Here is a 15,529-nt window from a genome sequence, read left to right on the forward strand (position 1 = left end):
ATATTACATGAAATGAAATGTTTACGTTTTGCATATGCGGCAGGCCTGACGCAAGAAACATTTCTGAAATATCTGAGGCAACCTGAAGAACACTTCGTGAATATTATCTGTAGAAGGTTGCCTTATAAGAAGGAAAACGTGTTTATCCCCGCTCGCCGTGTTTCCAGGTGGCGCAGTTTACTCGGAGGCATACATAATTCTCGCCGGGCGTAAGAAGCGACTCGACGAGCGAGGGGAACTCGCCAAATGTCATAGGCTGATTGTCCCGAAACTTTGCTCAGTGAAGGAGAGGACAAAATAAGCGAACATGTGTTTCGGCTTATCTGCAGACACTCGACCGTTTCCGAGAAAACGACGGTCAAAGTTATCAACGCGCTGTTGCTCTAGTGTAGATACCTTCTGCAGCCGAGAACGCAATTGAAGCGGTGGCTACCGTCGTTCCTTCTTAACACTGATTCCCGTGTTCGATACCATATTGGGTTTTTTAATTATTTTATTTTCCTGCCTCTCTATCAGAATTATCTACGAATGTTTTTTTCTAAGTTATGTTGAAATAATGTTGTCATTATTCGCCAATTAACTTGATGTGTAATTAATGAATTAAAAAGTAATAAACGAATGAGACAAGCTGATCTAACATCATCTGGGCTGCCTCATGTATCGTTATAACCAAATATTTTATAAATGTTAATCTACATTCAGATCCGATGATGGCACCTTTAGTGTGTTGAAACCGGTTATCCAGTAAACAATATTTAAGCGATCTTGGCTTCTGAATTATTTCTACAACAGAGTGATCGCCCCACTACGCACTGTGTGTTCCCTTTTTAACTTATTTCTTTACACAGTAAATTAACTGACGAATAACGACAACAGTGTTTCAACATAAATTGGAATAAACATTCGTAGATAATTCAGAGAGTGAGGGGAAAAAAAAGGAAAAACCGGGTTTCGAACTCGCAGCGCAAAGTTCAGAAATCGCTATGGTAGCCGCAGAGCCACCGCTCCAGTTGAATGCTTACCCGCTAAGAGGTGTCTACACTATAGTAACAGCGCATTGAAAACTTTGACCGTCGTTTTCTCAGAAGCGGTAGAGTGTAAGCAGATAAGCCGAGACACGTGTTCGCTTATTTTGTCCCCGCTTTCACTGAGCGAAGTTTCAGCAAGATCGGGGTATTTCCTCGGGAACACAGGAAGAAACCATAGTAATAATGTAATGCAAGGCTCGCAAGAAAAGATTTAAGTGGTCCTTTTTCCCGCACACTGTTAATGAGTGGGACGGTAGAGAAATAACCCTAACCTTCTGCCAGGCACGTAAGTCCGGATTGCCAAGAAATCCTGTTGATGTAGTCATGTTGATGTAACGACGAAATTATGTTTTAATTACGACATGTGACTTTCATTTGATTTAAACATCGAAGTTGTTTGCTGTTTCAAAATGGTTCAAATGCCTCTGAGCACTATGGGACTCAACTGCTGTGGTCATAAGTCCCCTAGAACTTAGAACTACTTAAACCTAACTAACCTAAGGACATCACACACATCCATGCCCCAGGCAGGATTCGAACCAGCGACCGTAGCAATCGCACGGTTCCGGACTGCGCGCCTAGAACCGCGAGACCACCGCTGCCGGCTCGTTTGTTGTTTATTTACTTTTTGTTCAATAGTTTCAGGCATATACAAACACCTAGGCGCGTTAAATTGATATTGAAATAAAGTGTCATGCGTGGACCAATAACAATAAATTCCCACCTACTTGTTATAGTACTGTAGTATCTGCCAGCGTCTTCAGAAGTGGATATCGCATACGAAGTTCCTAGGGTGTTTGTAATGGATATTGCAGACGACTTCGACAAAGTTTGAATGTAGCTTCGTAAAAGTTCCGTGAGCAAACGATCTGAGTTGCTGGCGAATACAGTTTATCCTCACTAGACAGTATATATTATCATTATACATGAGGTGAGTAGGGTTTCGCCGCGTTGCGGTGGCCGAGCGGTTCCAGGCGCTTCAGTGACGAACCGCACGGCTGCTTCAGTCGCAGGTTGGAATTCTACCTCGGGCATAGATGTCTGTGATGCCCTTAGGCTAGCTAGGTTTAAGTAGTTCTAGGTCTAGGGGCTGATGACCTAAGCAGTTAGGTCGCATAGTTCTTGAAGCCATTTTTTGACCTTTCGCGTAAATTTTCTTTACATAAACCGTCGTATCTTTTGATTGCGTTGACATAGAAGCTCACTTTTTTACACCAGCATGGGACCGGTTACAGCAAGAAGTGCGATACATTTCCGCTTATTATGTCCACCCGTTCTGGAGGTAAACGGGTTTTAAGGGTTGGGTAGACCGATAGACGGTCAAGAAAGTGAGACTAGTAGGGTTCCGTTTTTACCGGTTTAGGTGACGAAATCCTAACAACGAAAACACTGAAGATGAGGGCCGCATAAATAACACCCGCTACTCTTTATTCGAAATGTTCTAGTTGCTGTCGATACATAAGCATATTAGTCGTAGCTACGTTTTCGATCCAAATCACGTTTACAGGAATGCAAATAGAATGTATTTGCCTATACACGTGGTAATTCACATCCCAGTATTAATGCCACCGCGTTTTAGAAGTACGAACATTCTCATTGCTAGCTAGCTTAAGAAACACTTCTGCTAATGAACGTTTTCTGGCTGTGGCGAGTCTAGTGGAGAATTCGAAACAATGCAGAATACGTTTGGCAGCTATGTAGCCGTTTATTTCCTGGGGTGGTGCAGAATTATCCTACAAAATTTACTCTCTAATAACAGTAATTTGTTATTTCGATAAACATCCCGAATGATTGTCACATAAGCGGTGACATAAAGGAAGAAAATTCATGTTTTTGAGTCCAGAAAGCTCTATGCAACAGAAACTGCAGATTTTCATTTCGAAATTGCCTGCTTGTTCATGTCTGGGGTAATAATAGAGGGCTGTTTGCCTAGGTTGTCTGCTAGCATAGTGAAAGGAAGGTCTGGTTTGTTTTCGGTTCTAATCTCTATGGAGGCAGGTAGAATATCAGTAAAGCAATTTTAAGAAATTCTCGCGCACCCAATACGTTTTATCGCTACCTTTATTCTGTACTGGCGCCCTGTGCATGTCAATATGACACTCTTGTAGAATTTCATACATGTTACTGCCTACTTTTTCCGCTTCTGTCAATAATGGAATTGACTTAAGCGTGGCACTGAATGATTTTTAACTGAATTTCGTTATGAATCTTCACGCATTGCTAAATTTGCACACTTTCATGGTAGGTCAGCAACGGTAATCCAGTATGACTGGTCTGAACGTTGACACAGACCGTTTCGCGGCCGAATGCGGATAATATTTTGCTACTTCGTAACGATCTGGGGTTCTTTGTCTTACTGAAACAGTTAAGTCATCTCGATAAGTTGAAATTCATTTTTATTTGTCCAGTTCATACCAATTAGCGTTTGTTCTTTCAGTTCTGTCTTATATTTACGTGTTGTATTTAACACACTAATCAGCATTAATATAGTCTTACAAATTATGGAATACAGTCTAAAAAAGTTCAGATAGTTTGTCAATTTCACGCCTGCGCATAGTATGTTGGTAGCACTTCGTCGCCTTGCCTGTTATGCTGTGTAGCAGACTTTAAAGCCGTGCGGATCAGCATAACGAAAAGGCGAGGGGTCTCGCTCGTTTTGTCCACGACTGTACATAGTTCACAAAGTTATTGAAGAGTGCTTTCACACACGACTTCCAAATGGTTCAAATGGCTGTAAGCACTATGGACCTTAACATCTGAGGTTATCAGTCCCCCAGACTTAGAACTACTTAAACCTAACGAACCTAAGGACATCACACACATCCATGCCAGAGGCAGGATTCAAACCTGCGACCTTAGCAGCAGCGCGGCTCCGGACTGAAGCACCTAGAACTGCTCGGTCACAGCGGCCGGCCATACGACTTCCATCGAGATAATCTGTCTGCATCAATCCATACTATACTGTATAATCAATACAGATTATTTACACTCAGATATTGTAAATACACACATTGTGATGGACCTTCATACGATAACTTCAGTGTAGGCCCTCTATACGTGTCGATGATGGAAACCTTCTTGCCATATATGTGGATGTCCGGAGGAATACGAGATGGATCGTACTCTGTTATCATCAGCGCAACGATATAGTTCAATTGCCTGCATAGCTCACTCTACACTATCTCTGTAAATTGTACTTTCGTGTTACTACGAACATTTTCAATTTCCAGTGTCACATGTCAATTATTTCGTGATGACGGAAACCTTACACGTTTAGAACCGCACGCTATTAGCATGTACGTAGAGGTGAAGAGCAGCATTTTCATATGAACTGGTAATACGGCATTGCTTCACTTTTTAAATACCTCTCCGAGCTGTATATGACCTCGTAAGCCTAAGACTTAATGCAACAACAAGAAAAAATTCTATACAACTGCAGGGAAATTACACACATTCTTAGCAGTGAAGACATCATGAAATTGATGCAGTACGACGACTCTCTTCGTCAAACATTTTTGGGTTCATCATGGCTTCACATACTACTAATAAAGTGTGGTTTGCAGAACAATGTGTAGTTATTCATCATAACTATATCTTTATATATCATGGAGTGATTTGGTACACTATTAAAGACCAGGAACGGACTTTGTTACAAAATCGTTTGAAGGTTATCGATAGTCTGATATAAAATACCTACAAAAAGACAAGCACATGCAAAATACCAAAAGAAATATACAGTGATGAGTCGAAAGAAGTAATAGTTGGTTCTTCACTGAGGAAGGCTGTTAATAAATATGGAATAAATTACATGATACTTAACGATTCTGTCAAAAAATGAAAACATCTCACTGCAGGGTATATGTAATAACGCAGCTGTGTGAAATACATCTAGAACAAGTTGCATACATCTCAGCATCCAAGGTGCAGGTGTAGGGGGTAGCGTAAGTGTCTTTTAAAGTCTTACATTATTAACATTATGTTCATCATGGCTTCTGTCTGGTAAAATCAAATTTTGTAACATATCAAACTGAAAGACTAGTACACACATCTGAAGTGTAATTTTCTGATGTAATTATGACATATATTTAAATGATGTTCAAGCTTATCCGGAGCAGAGGGCCCTGAGTTCAGCTCCAAGGGACAGTGTAATTATCTGACAAACTTATAACATATATCTTGGGATCCAGGGATCATACCCCAGGGAGCAGCGTAATTGTCTGATAAAATCATACGTAATTGTCTGATGAAATTGTGACATACATCTCAGCATTGAGGAGACAGCAGCAGGACAATTATGTAACTTGGTAATTAAACATACATGGAATCGAACCAATACATCCCAATACCCAGAGATCTCAGGACTTAGCATAGTTGGATCATCGTGTGACGTCACGGCAGGGGCGGGCGACGTAGCCACCTCAGGGGTGTTGCAGCATGTGACGTTGTTGTTATGACAATATTGAGGCTAGTGCAATTCCCGTAATTAGAAAGGGACCTTCGGATTCGGTTTGAAATCTCCGTTACCCCCTACGTGAATCAACCAAAACGCAGATCTCACGGGGAAATAGAGTTGAGTTTCACAAGATCTCTGTTGCGGAATAGGTGTTCATTTTTAAGGAGGAGATTTTCGTTCTTCAAAACCCTCATAATACGTGAGCATAGAACATATCCCATAATTCTAAAAAAGATTGAGGACAGCGTTATAGACCTGTAACTGTATTCACCTGCCTGTGACCCGTTTTGATAATCGGAATGATTTGCACATTTTCCAGTCGCTAGTTACCCTGCGTTGCTCCAGCGACCTACGATAAGCACCTGCTAAAAGGGGAGCAACTTCTTTCGTATAACCACTGTAGAATCTTATAGATCTCTCATTTGGTCCTGATGCCTCTCCATTATCAAGCGATTGTATTAGCTTTTCTATTCCACGATCACGTATCTCAATATCTGCCATTTCGACGTCCGTACGATGTATGAAAGGAGATACCGCATTACGGTGAAAATGGCTCTGAGCACTATGGGACTTAACAGCTGAGGTCATCAGTCACCTAGAATGAGATTTTCACTCTGCAGCGGAGTGTGCGCTGATATGAAACTCCCTGGCAGATTAAAACCATGTGCCCGACCGAGACTCGAACTCGGGACCTTTGCCTTTCGCGGGCAAGGCAAAGGTCCCGAGTTCGAGTCTCGGTCGGGCACACAGTTTTAATCTGCCAGGAAGTTTCAGTCCCCTAGAACTTAGAACTACTTAAACCTAACTAACCTAAGGACATCACACACATCCATGCCCGGGGCAGGATTCGAACCTGCGGCCGTAGCGGTCGCGCGGTTCCAGACTGTAGCTCCCAGAACCGCTCGGCCACTCCGGCCGGCAGTTGTTCGTCCATACAAGATCCGGTAATGATAATTTTTGTTATGTTCTCTCAAAAAAAAGTATACGTGTTTTGGCAACATTCGAAATTCATTGAAGGTGTAGAAGTTTCTATGACTGATAGAGCAGATAAAGAAGCACTAACTTTCCATCTTCAAAAGAAAATCTGATTGTTCCACTTAAATATGAAACATGCAGTCACGAACAACAAACACTGAGGAAATATGAACAAAGCAATGTAATTAAGAACGGAGATATCCGGTCCTGATTTTGTAGCAACGTTAAAAATTTAAAAATGTATTGAGAATAACATCTAAAACAAGAGATGCTAGCAAAATTTACAACGTTTACTACGGTAGCACATTAGAGAAACCTGTTGCAAAGGATCCAGAAGATGAACAGTTGTATTTATATCGCCGTTCAAGTAAGAAGTTTACACCGTAAGTCTGTTGAGGAAGGTGAATGTAGACTAATAGCATACCAAATTTAAATTTTTATTTCGGCAGCAGTATAATGCTATGCTGACGCCATCGTCCATATCTGCTGGGTTATACAGAATTAAGCATTCCGATGTCGGAAATCAATTTAAACTGCAGTTAATTTTGATGTAATATACGCTGAAGTGTGTTCGTCTGCTAATACGATATTCACCTAAATCCCTACACTAACACAGTCCAGAAATAGTAGAAAACAGTACTAATCAGTTCCATTTACAAAACTACAAGCAGGAAAGCTGTGATAATTGTAAACGAGTATCCTTAATGTCTGTCTGGCGCAGAACCCAAGAAAGTTTTCTAAACTAGTGGATGAGGACCTATGGTGAAAATAAAGGTTCTTCTCTTTAAAAAATCATTAATCATACAGGAAACATTGTTCACATTGAAATAAAATTCCTTTCAGCTAGTAGGTATAGCAGTCTGTGCGTGTTAGTGAATAGGCAGGTTCCAGAAGGTATTTGATGAGATACCTAGTCCTTCCAGAACTAAGAAATTCTGATGGGGCTTTTGTCTGTAAAAGAGTACTGCTACCAAAACGAAGAAAGACAACTAATAAAAAACAGTGCACATTGTATCTGCACCAATGTAAGATAAAAGTAGATAGGTGCTAAGTATTCCATGGCATACCCTGGGCACTGAGGTGTCGTCTATACATTAACCTGAGAAAGCACAAGGACCACCTCCTTAATAGCGTGTTAGTTCAACTTTGGACAGCAGTACAGCAGCAGTTCTGCGTTGCATGGATTCCAGAAGTCCTTGGAAGGTTTCCGGAGTTACGTGGCACGGGTCATGTAATTCCTCTAAATTACGAACCAGTGGTTTATGGCCGCAGAGCTGGCTCCCGATAGCTTCCCAGATGTGTTCCATCAGGTTCAGATCAGGCAGTTTGGTGGCCAAAATGTCAATGTGAGTTCAGTTCTATTCTCCTCAAACCACTGTAGCACCATTCCAGCCTGATGACAGGGACAGTTATTCTGCTGCTAGAAGATGCGATCGACTTCGGGGGTGGGGATGCGGGTAGTCACCAGGCACGACGGGGTGCAGCTGGTCTGCAGCAATTTTCAGGTAGTCAACAGCTGCCATGATGCGCCTTTGGTTGCTATCTCACGTCCGATGGAAGCAAAGTTGAATGCCCTCAATTCCATAATAATGACCTATCGTCCTGTATACACGACGCTGTATAAATTTCGCGCAGCCATTCTCCTAGATTATGACTTATCTCGACAGGATCATCGACGTGGTGTAACAAGAAACGAGATTCGTCCTTGCAGGCGACACTTTTTAATTGGTCCAAGGTCCAGTCTCGATTATCTCGTTCCCACTGCAGTCGTGATTGAAGCTGCTGGGTCAACGTAGCTACATGTAGGGGCTATCGGCTGAGGAGTCTAATGTTCAGCATGTGTGGTGTACGTTGTGCTCCAAAACACTTGTGCCTGCTTCAGGATTGTACTCAGTCGTCAGATTTGCTAAAAATAGCCACCTATCCTACATTACAGAGTGTAAAATCCTCCGACGTCTGCGTACCGCGATGAGGTGTGGACGTCCATCACCTTGTAGCCTATTCGTGGTTTCACCTTCCTTCAACCACTTTTATAGATGCTCACGAAAGTAGCACTCGGACAGCCGACCAGGTTCGCAGTTTTCGAACTAGTATGTCCCAGCCTTCGTCAAAGTCATTTATATGACTGTATCACCACATTTGGGATCTTTATCGTCGCCATAATGATTCCACATAGTCTTTGCTCCTTTTATATACACTCTAACACAAAAAAAAAAGATTCACCACGAAGAAATTATGCTAATGGGACGAATATCAGTAAATACGATGCAGATGTACAGACAAACAAATGATTATAATTTCAAAAAAATTGGATTATTTATTCAAGAGAAAGAGGTTCACAAATAGAGCAAGTCAGTAAAGCGTAACTCTACATCGGGCCATTATTCGAGCAGTTATTCTGCTTTGCATTAATTAACAGGGTTTTTGTATGTCCTCGTGAGAGATATCGTGCGAAAGTCTGTCCAAATTTTCCTCAGATTGTCAAAATCTCTATCTGATAGAAGGTCCCTGCCCATAATGCTCCAAACGCTCTCAGTTGGGGAGAGATCTGGTAACGTTACTAGGTAGGGTAGGGTTTGGCAAGCTCGAAGACAAACAGTAGAAACATTCGCAGTGTGAGGGCGGGCATTATCTTGTTGGAATGTAAGCCCAAGACGACTTGTCGTAAAGGGTAACAAGATGGGTCGTAGAGTAAAGTCTACGTACCGCTGTGCTGTAAGGATGCTACGGATGACAACAAAAGGGGTTCTGCTATGAAATGAAATGGCGCCCCAGACCATCATTCCTGGCTGTCTAACTGTACGACGGGCGACAGTCAGATTGTTATCCCACCGTTGTCCAGGGCGTCTCCAGACACATCTTCGTCCTGGAATCTCATTCACTGGAGTAGAACTGTCTTCAGTGATGAGCCCCACCTCGAAATGAGCCCCGATGACTTGCCTTGAGACGTCCCCGATTTCAGTTCCGATCAATTAATTCCTTTGTGGTGCGTTTTTTTAATTTTTTTTGTTTTTTTTTTGTTTTTTGTTTTGTTTTTTCTTAGAGAGCACATTCTTTACTGCCTCATGTCCCCGGAACGCCTTAAAGCTCCATTCAATCTAGCGGTGAACAGTGGTCATATTGTTTTGATTTATCATAGCAACCGAGCGGTTCTAGGCGCTTCAGTCCGGAACCGCGCGACTGCTACGGTCGCAGGTTCGAATCCTGCCTCGGGCATGGATGTGCGTGATGTCCATAGGTTAGTTAGGTTTAAGTAGTTCTAAGTTCTAGGGGACTGATGACCTCAGATGTTTAAGTCCCATAGGGCTCAGAGCCATTTGAACCACTTGAATATCAGGGGCCGGCCGCGGTGGTCTCGCGGTTCTAGGCGCGCAGTCCGGAACCGTGCGACTGCTACGGTCGCAGGTTCGAATCCTGCCTCGGGCATGGATGTGTGTGATGTCCTTAGGTTAGTTAGGTTTAAGTAGTTCTAAGTTCTAGGGGACTAATGACCACAGCAGTTGAGTCCCATGGTGCTCAGAGCCATTTGAACCATTTTTTTGAATATCAGGGCAAACATAGATATTGACATCTACGTAACACACACGCAACATACAAAAGTTGACTTACCTTTTTTCACGTACATTACGGATGATTTATTTTGTCATACCGCTCAAACGTGGCTTGACTGAGAAGACGCGCTTTGTGTTAAGATGTTCATCACGAAATGTGACATTTTAAAAGACTGCAGAAAAAATTCAGTGTACCTTGTGACTGCCACGGCACGCTGATATGAGGTATGGCACAGGGTTTCAAGCATGGAGACAATTTAAGCCGTTTGCTAGGGTAGTGACTAATCCTGCACTGACTTTTCGCACAAACGCGCAGTGAGAATGCTCGTAAGTCTTCCCGGTTGGCGGGTGCTGGCAGCCTCGCTGCAGAAGTTCGTGGCGGTGGACATGTGCGGCAGAGGCGGTTTCCCGCGGAAGGCCTAAATCGCCTGTGCTGTGTACCTGCAGTGGTGAAAGGGGCAAAGGATTAGTGGCGCTTCCTGGCTGGAAACATGCCCCGTCCCCTCCCCGCCACGGAGTGAAGGCTTACGGCTTTCCGCGTTGTTACCGACACGCTCCCGCAAACGCATTGCACCCGCAGCATCAGAGGCGTAATCGTCTTACCTGCGACTCAAAACTTTCCAGACGCTATGTTGAATGGACAGCTGAATAGGACGCACACGTGTTCAGTGGAATCGTCACTCTTTCAGTGTGTGTGTGTGTGTGTGTGTGTGTCTGTGTGTGTGTAACTGTGCAGGTGTCCCCAGGTTTAGTGACTGTGAACCATAGCATGTATGTACATAATCAGCAACCAACCATCATTTTCTCATATCTCATTTCATCCTGTAGTGACGACTATTGATTTGCTAACATAGCGAGAAGCGTCTGAGAAAAAACTTCCTTATTTTGCAATACGTTTAAGACCTTGATGCTCTGTTTCAACAAAATGGCGGTACAGCACACACTTCCACAATATTAATGAAGTACTGAGATACACGCACCCTGGGAAGCTTACCTGGCTACTCGGGAATGTTAACGTTAAATTTATACATTTTGGCCTTATACTACGGACGATCTCAAAACAGTAATTCAAGAGGTAGTACCAACTGTTGCATATCACATGACATGTCAGGTGATAAGAATCTTTAAAGGTACTGACAACAATGGATATCACTCATCAGACGTAATTTTAGAGCTGTTTATAGTACGTTGTACTCGGGACTGGTGGAGACAGAGAGAGAGAGAGAGAGAGAGAGAGAGAGGCCGTGGGTGTTCAATTTAGTTGTAGTGGTTCGTAATTCTGTTCTGTACTTGAAGTTTTGGGGCACAATATTGTTTCTCCAGCTATGTGTGAACTATCTTTGATCGTTATTAGAAAGACTGAGCATGTGTTTGTTTGTACCGGGTCTCCCAGGACAAATAGTCAAATTTCAAGTAGATAACAGGAACGCTCTTTTGAAGCAAAAAGCTTCTTATTGGCATTTGCCCAATTCCGAATGGTTTCCGAGACAGAACTTATTTAATGTTCGATTCGCTCATGTATGTGTCTTGCCCAGCCAACAACATTGACGTTTTATTCTAGTTCAGTCTACCTCGTTGCTTTCAGCCTCTTTTCTCTGGATGTCTTTCTGTCAGTAACTAGCCCGTTGAACGTGCAGTTATCCATGGGACAGTATGTTGTGAGTGACGTAGTGTAACGTGACTTGTAAGATAATGCCTAGAATTGAATGTTTCAAAAATACGTATTTTTCAGTTGATACTTTGTAAAACGCATGTTGTAATGTTTGTCCGCAGCTCGTGGTCGTGCGGTAGCGTTCTCGCTTCCCGCGACCGGGTTCCCGGGCTCGATTCCCGGCGGGGTCAGGGATTTTCTCTGCCTCGTGATGACTGGGTGTTGTGTGATGTCCTTAGGTTAGTTACGTTTAAGTAGTTCTAAGTTCTACGGGACTGATGACCATCGATGTTAAGTCCCATAGTGCTCAGAGCCATTTGAACCATTTTTTTTTTTGTGTGTGTAATGTTTACTAACTGTTGTGCCTGTATACATGTGTAAACCTGACAATTACTGAATAACATAGAAAATAAATTACTATGTGCATTAAATTTGTTGTATCTCGGAAACATTTCGGAATACGGTTTATGTCCAAACGAAATTTTTTGCTTAAAATGATCCTTCCCATCACATCGCTGAATTCTGACTATTCCCCCAGGGCTAACCCGCATACGATTGCTTACGGTGATCCGTAAGTCTCACTCAGCTTAGTAGGGCTTGTTACTAAAGCAGAGCAGCTGGTTAGGGAAAGATCCATAAACGCAGCGTCAATTGTTTGTGGTACGTATCGCGTTTCGACACTGCCAGTGCAGAGGACTTGAATCTATAGGATGGAACCATTCAGCTAAGCATTCTCTCACGTTTGCAGACGCATACTCCACAGGGACACGTAAAAATCTTTGCAATTATTATCGCCATGCTTCCCACTTAACAACTGCAGGCAGAATGATGCTATGATGAAACACTCGTGCAGTTCTTTAATAGTAAGAAATTAGCGAAGAAAGGGGAAAACTTGATGTTACCTGTAAAGTGTCAGTATAATGGAATATGCTCTTGGTACGAGACAATTGTGATAAACATCAGCAACCATACGCCCAGGGTACTCGTCGGAAATAAATCATGGAAATGTAAGAAATACTCGAAGTTATGTATTATTGTTGCCACAGATAAGTAATTTTCTGAAACTTTTCGTTAACTTTGTTAGGAAAGTGATGTAATGTGCTATATACGACTCAAGATAGAATTTATGTAAAACTGCGAAAGAAAGTACCAAAATAGAAATAGTGAAAAACTGAATTTTTTTTGGCTCAACCAGCGAGATGAGAATTAATGAGACGTTTGTTCAGTAACTGCAGAGTGTAAACCTGACAAACAGTACTCCGAATTAGTTATTCTTGTCTACGTTAATTGTTCCTAGAACTGTTATCTTCACTATCAAAATATATGCGATGGTTTTAATCTCTAAACCCTTCACGAGATGGTATAAACGGGGATTTGCGTCACCTTTATCATTAGATCTGTGTGCAATTTCCACCATTCAGTTGTAGCCTATGTTCGTTCATTTACTTGCCAAATTAATTTTGTAATTTTTACTGGTAATATTTGGAACAAAATATCATTTCTACAAACTTATAAGGGCATCCACCTATTTTCCCTTGCCTAGATTTCTTGGTGAAAAAAATTAATTTTATAATGTCAATAAAGTTCCTCCCACTTTCTGCGTGAACGGCATTACATACAATGGCAGACTAGCAAACTATTAAACATAAACTGTTTATAAATATTTTTATTTTTCAGCCTGGAGCTGTAGATACTCAGCGCTATGAGTTAAACAATGTATCAAATGATTTTTCTGCAGGAACAAACTTGCCACCTGACACTCAATGAGACGAACGTGGTAGGATCTGAGAACACAGTCCTGCACTTAACGGGAGGATACCGTTCAGCGAAAAGCCGTAAGACGACAACGTTTAACACTTAGGGAGACAGGTGCCCGTAGTTTCGTTTAGCTTGCGGGAAATCGCTGTAGGTATATATATAATGGAACCACGAGACATTGACACAGATACAAGAGAAATGTTCCGAACATTTACGACGTAATTATATCTCGTCTTAACCAATTTGGCGTACAACGCTTAGCTTGCGTTGGCTATAGCCTACGACTGATCAATAAAACTGCCGTTGCTTTAGCGGTTCACTACTGCCTTTGTAGCGATAATATATTCAGATTCGATACCAGAAATGTGATGCAGATTTGTTCACAATAAAATATGTTGAAGTTATTGCATTTCTCGCAATTTTAGAATACATGTTAAGCTTTAGACTGCTTCTGTAGTTGTGTTTGAGGAACCAGTCGCATCGACATGATAGACGTTATGACCGCATTTATCCACCTAGAGCACCACATCCACTTTTGATAAGTTCAAAAATGGCTCTGAGCACTATGGGACTTAACTTCTGAGGTCATCAGTCCCCTAGAACTTAGAACTACTTAAACCTAACTAACCTAAGGACATTACACACATTCATGCCCGAGGCAGGATTCGAACCTGTGACCGTAGCGGTCGCGCGGTTCCAGACTAAAGCGCCTAGAACCGCTCGGCCGCACCGGCCGGCTTTTGATAAGTCTACATTCATAAAGCTGAACTATCTCTCTTCAATGCAAAATCAAGTTTACTTTTATTTAGTTTTACTTTATGAATATAATGAGAAAGGTAGTGATTTAAAAAAAATCGTGTAAACTGTAGTATGGCACCGATTACTTTCTTACTCGCATGAATTACTCACGCCGAGTTTGAGCCAGTGCGGTTACATTCTGTAAGATTGCCTTTATTGCGATCTAGCCGAATTGACCTATCTGATGACGTGACCAATTTCAAAGTTCAGTGTACAAATAACCAATCCCATTCCCGTTAAATGTAAAACGGACAACGTTACCAAATGACGCTGGTTCGACTTTAAAAATGAAATTATTAAAAATACACTGGCTCGGGCTCGATCGTTTGATCACCAGATAAACCACTGAGCACTTAGTTAACAGCTGCTTGTAGAATTTAAGTTCCTTTGAAATACTGCTGATGACAAAAAGGAAACTAATTATTACGAATTATGAATGCTAAAATGCAGAACAATCTTATTATTATTCAGAAAGTAATTAACGATAGAGTGAATAATAGAATAACGCTGGCGTGCACATTGATAACTTATATCCTTCATATACGAGCTCTACAAAGAAGACAGACCAAAATCGTCGGTATAATATTTGTAATAATCTAATTATAGAGAGGAGTTCACAAGAGCGTTATACAGATACTCTTGGTATCATGGTTGTCTCTGGAATGGTCGTTCAACTAAGGAAAATGTTTCCCTTTTCTCAGTGTATACGTGACAATCGACTTCTATATACACTGAAATATGCACATATACACATATGGATATTATAATGCCCTTTTTCTCCACCCCTTGCCACATCAAAGCAGGTAAAGAAGCACGCATGCACAGACCACGAAATATCCTACCCGTAAACTTCATGAATTATTTAAATATATTTATATTTGTGAGTACTAGATAAGATTCCTATAAGGAAAGTTCAACATCACTTTACGAATCCTTAGCCATCTTTGACGTCTTTCCCAATAGCTATTCCAGGCGTTATTTCGTGGGAGTTGGGAAGGGTGCAACGCAATACCATTGAAGAGGTCATTGTTTTTTATTTTATGACTGTTTACCACATAGTGTGGTTTTCCAGAGGTATTATGTTCTTGTAGTGTCTCTTTTCCTTCACAATTTGTCATGTTTTCTTTTTTCCTCATCTTCTTCACTGTGAGGTTCCATATATTGAGCTATGACAGTGACAACTCAGAATCTAAATGAAATGAATTAATTTCACCTCTAAAAGCTAAATCAGGTAATTTTATCCCTGAATACAAAGTTTCAACGAATTGTTTGATAATGACTTACATTGACACTGATTGGAATTACAAGATTAATT

The sequence above is a fragment of the Schistocerca nitens genome, chromosome 3, assembly GCF_023898315.1.
Source record: "Schistocerca nitens isolate TAMUIC-IGC-003100 chromosome 3, iqSchNite1.1, whole genome shotgun sequence".
Classification (NCBI taxonomy): domain Eukaryota; kingdom Metazoa; phylum Arthropoda; class Insecta; order Orthoptera; family Acrididae; genus Schistocerca; species Schistocerca nitens.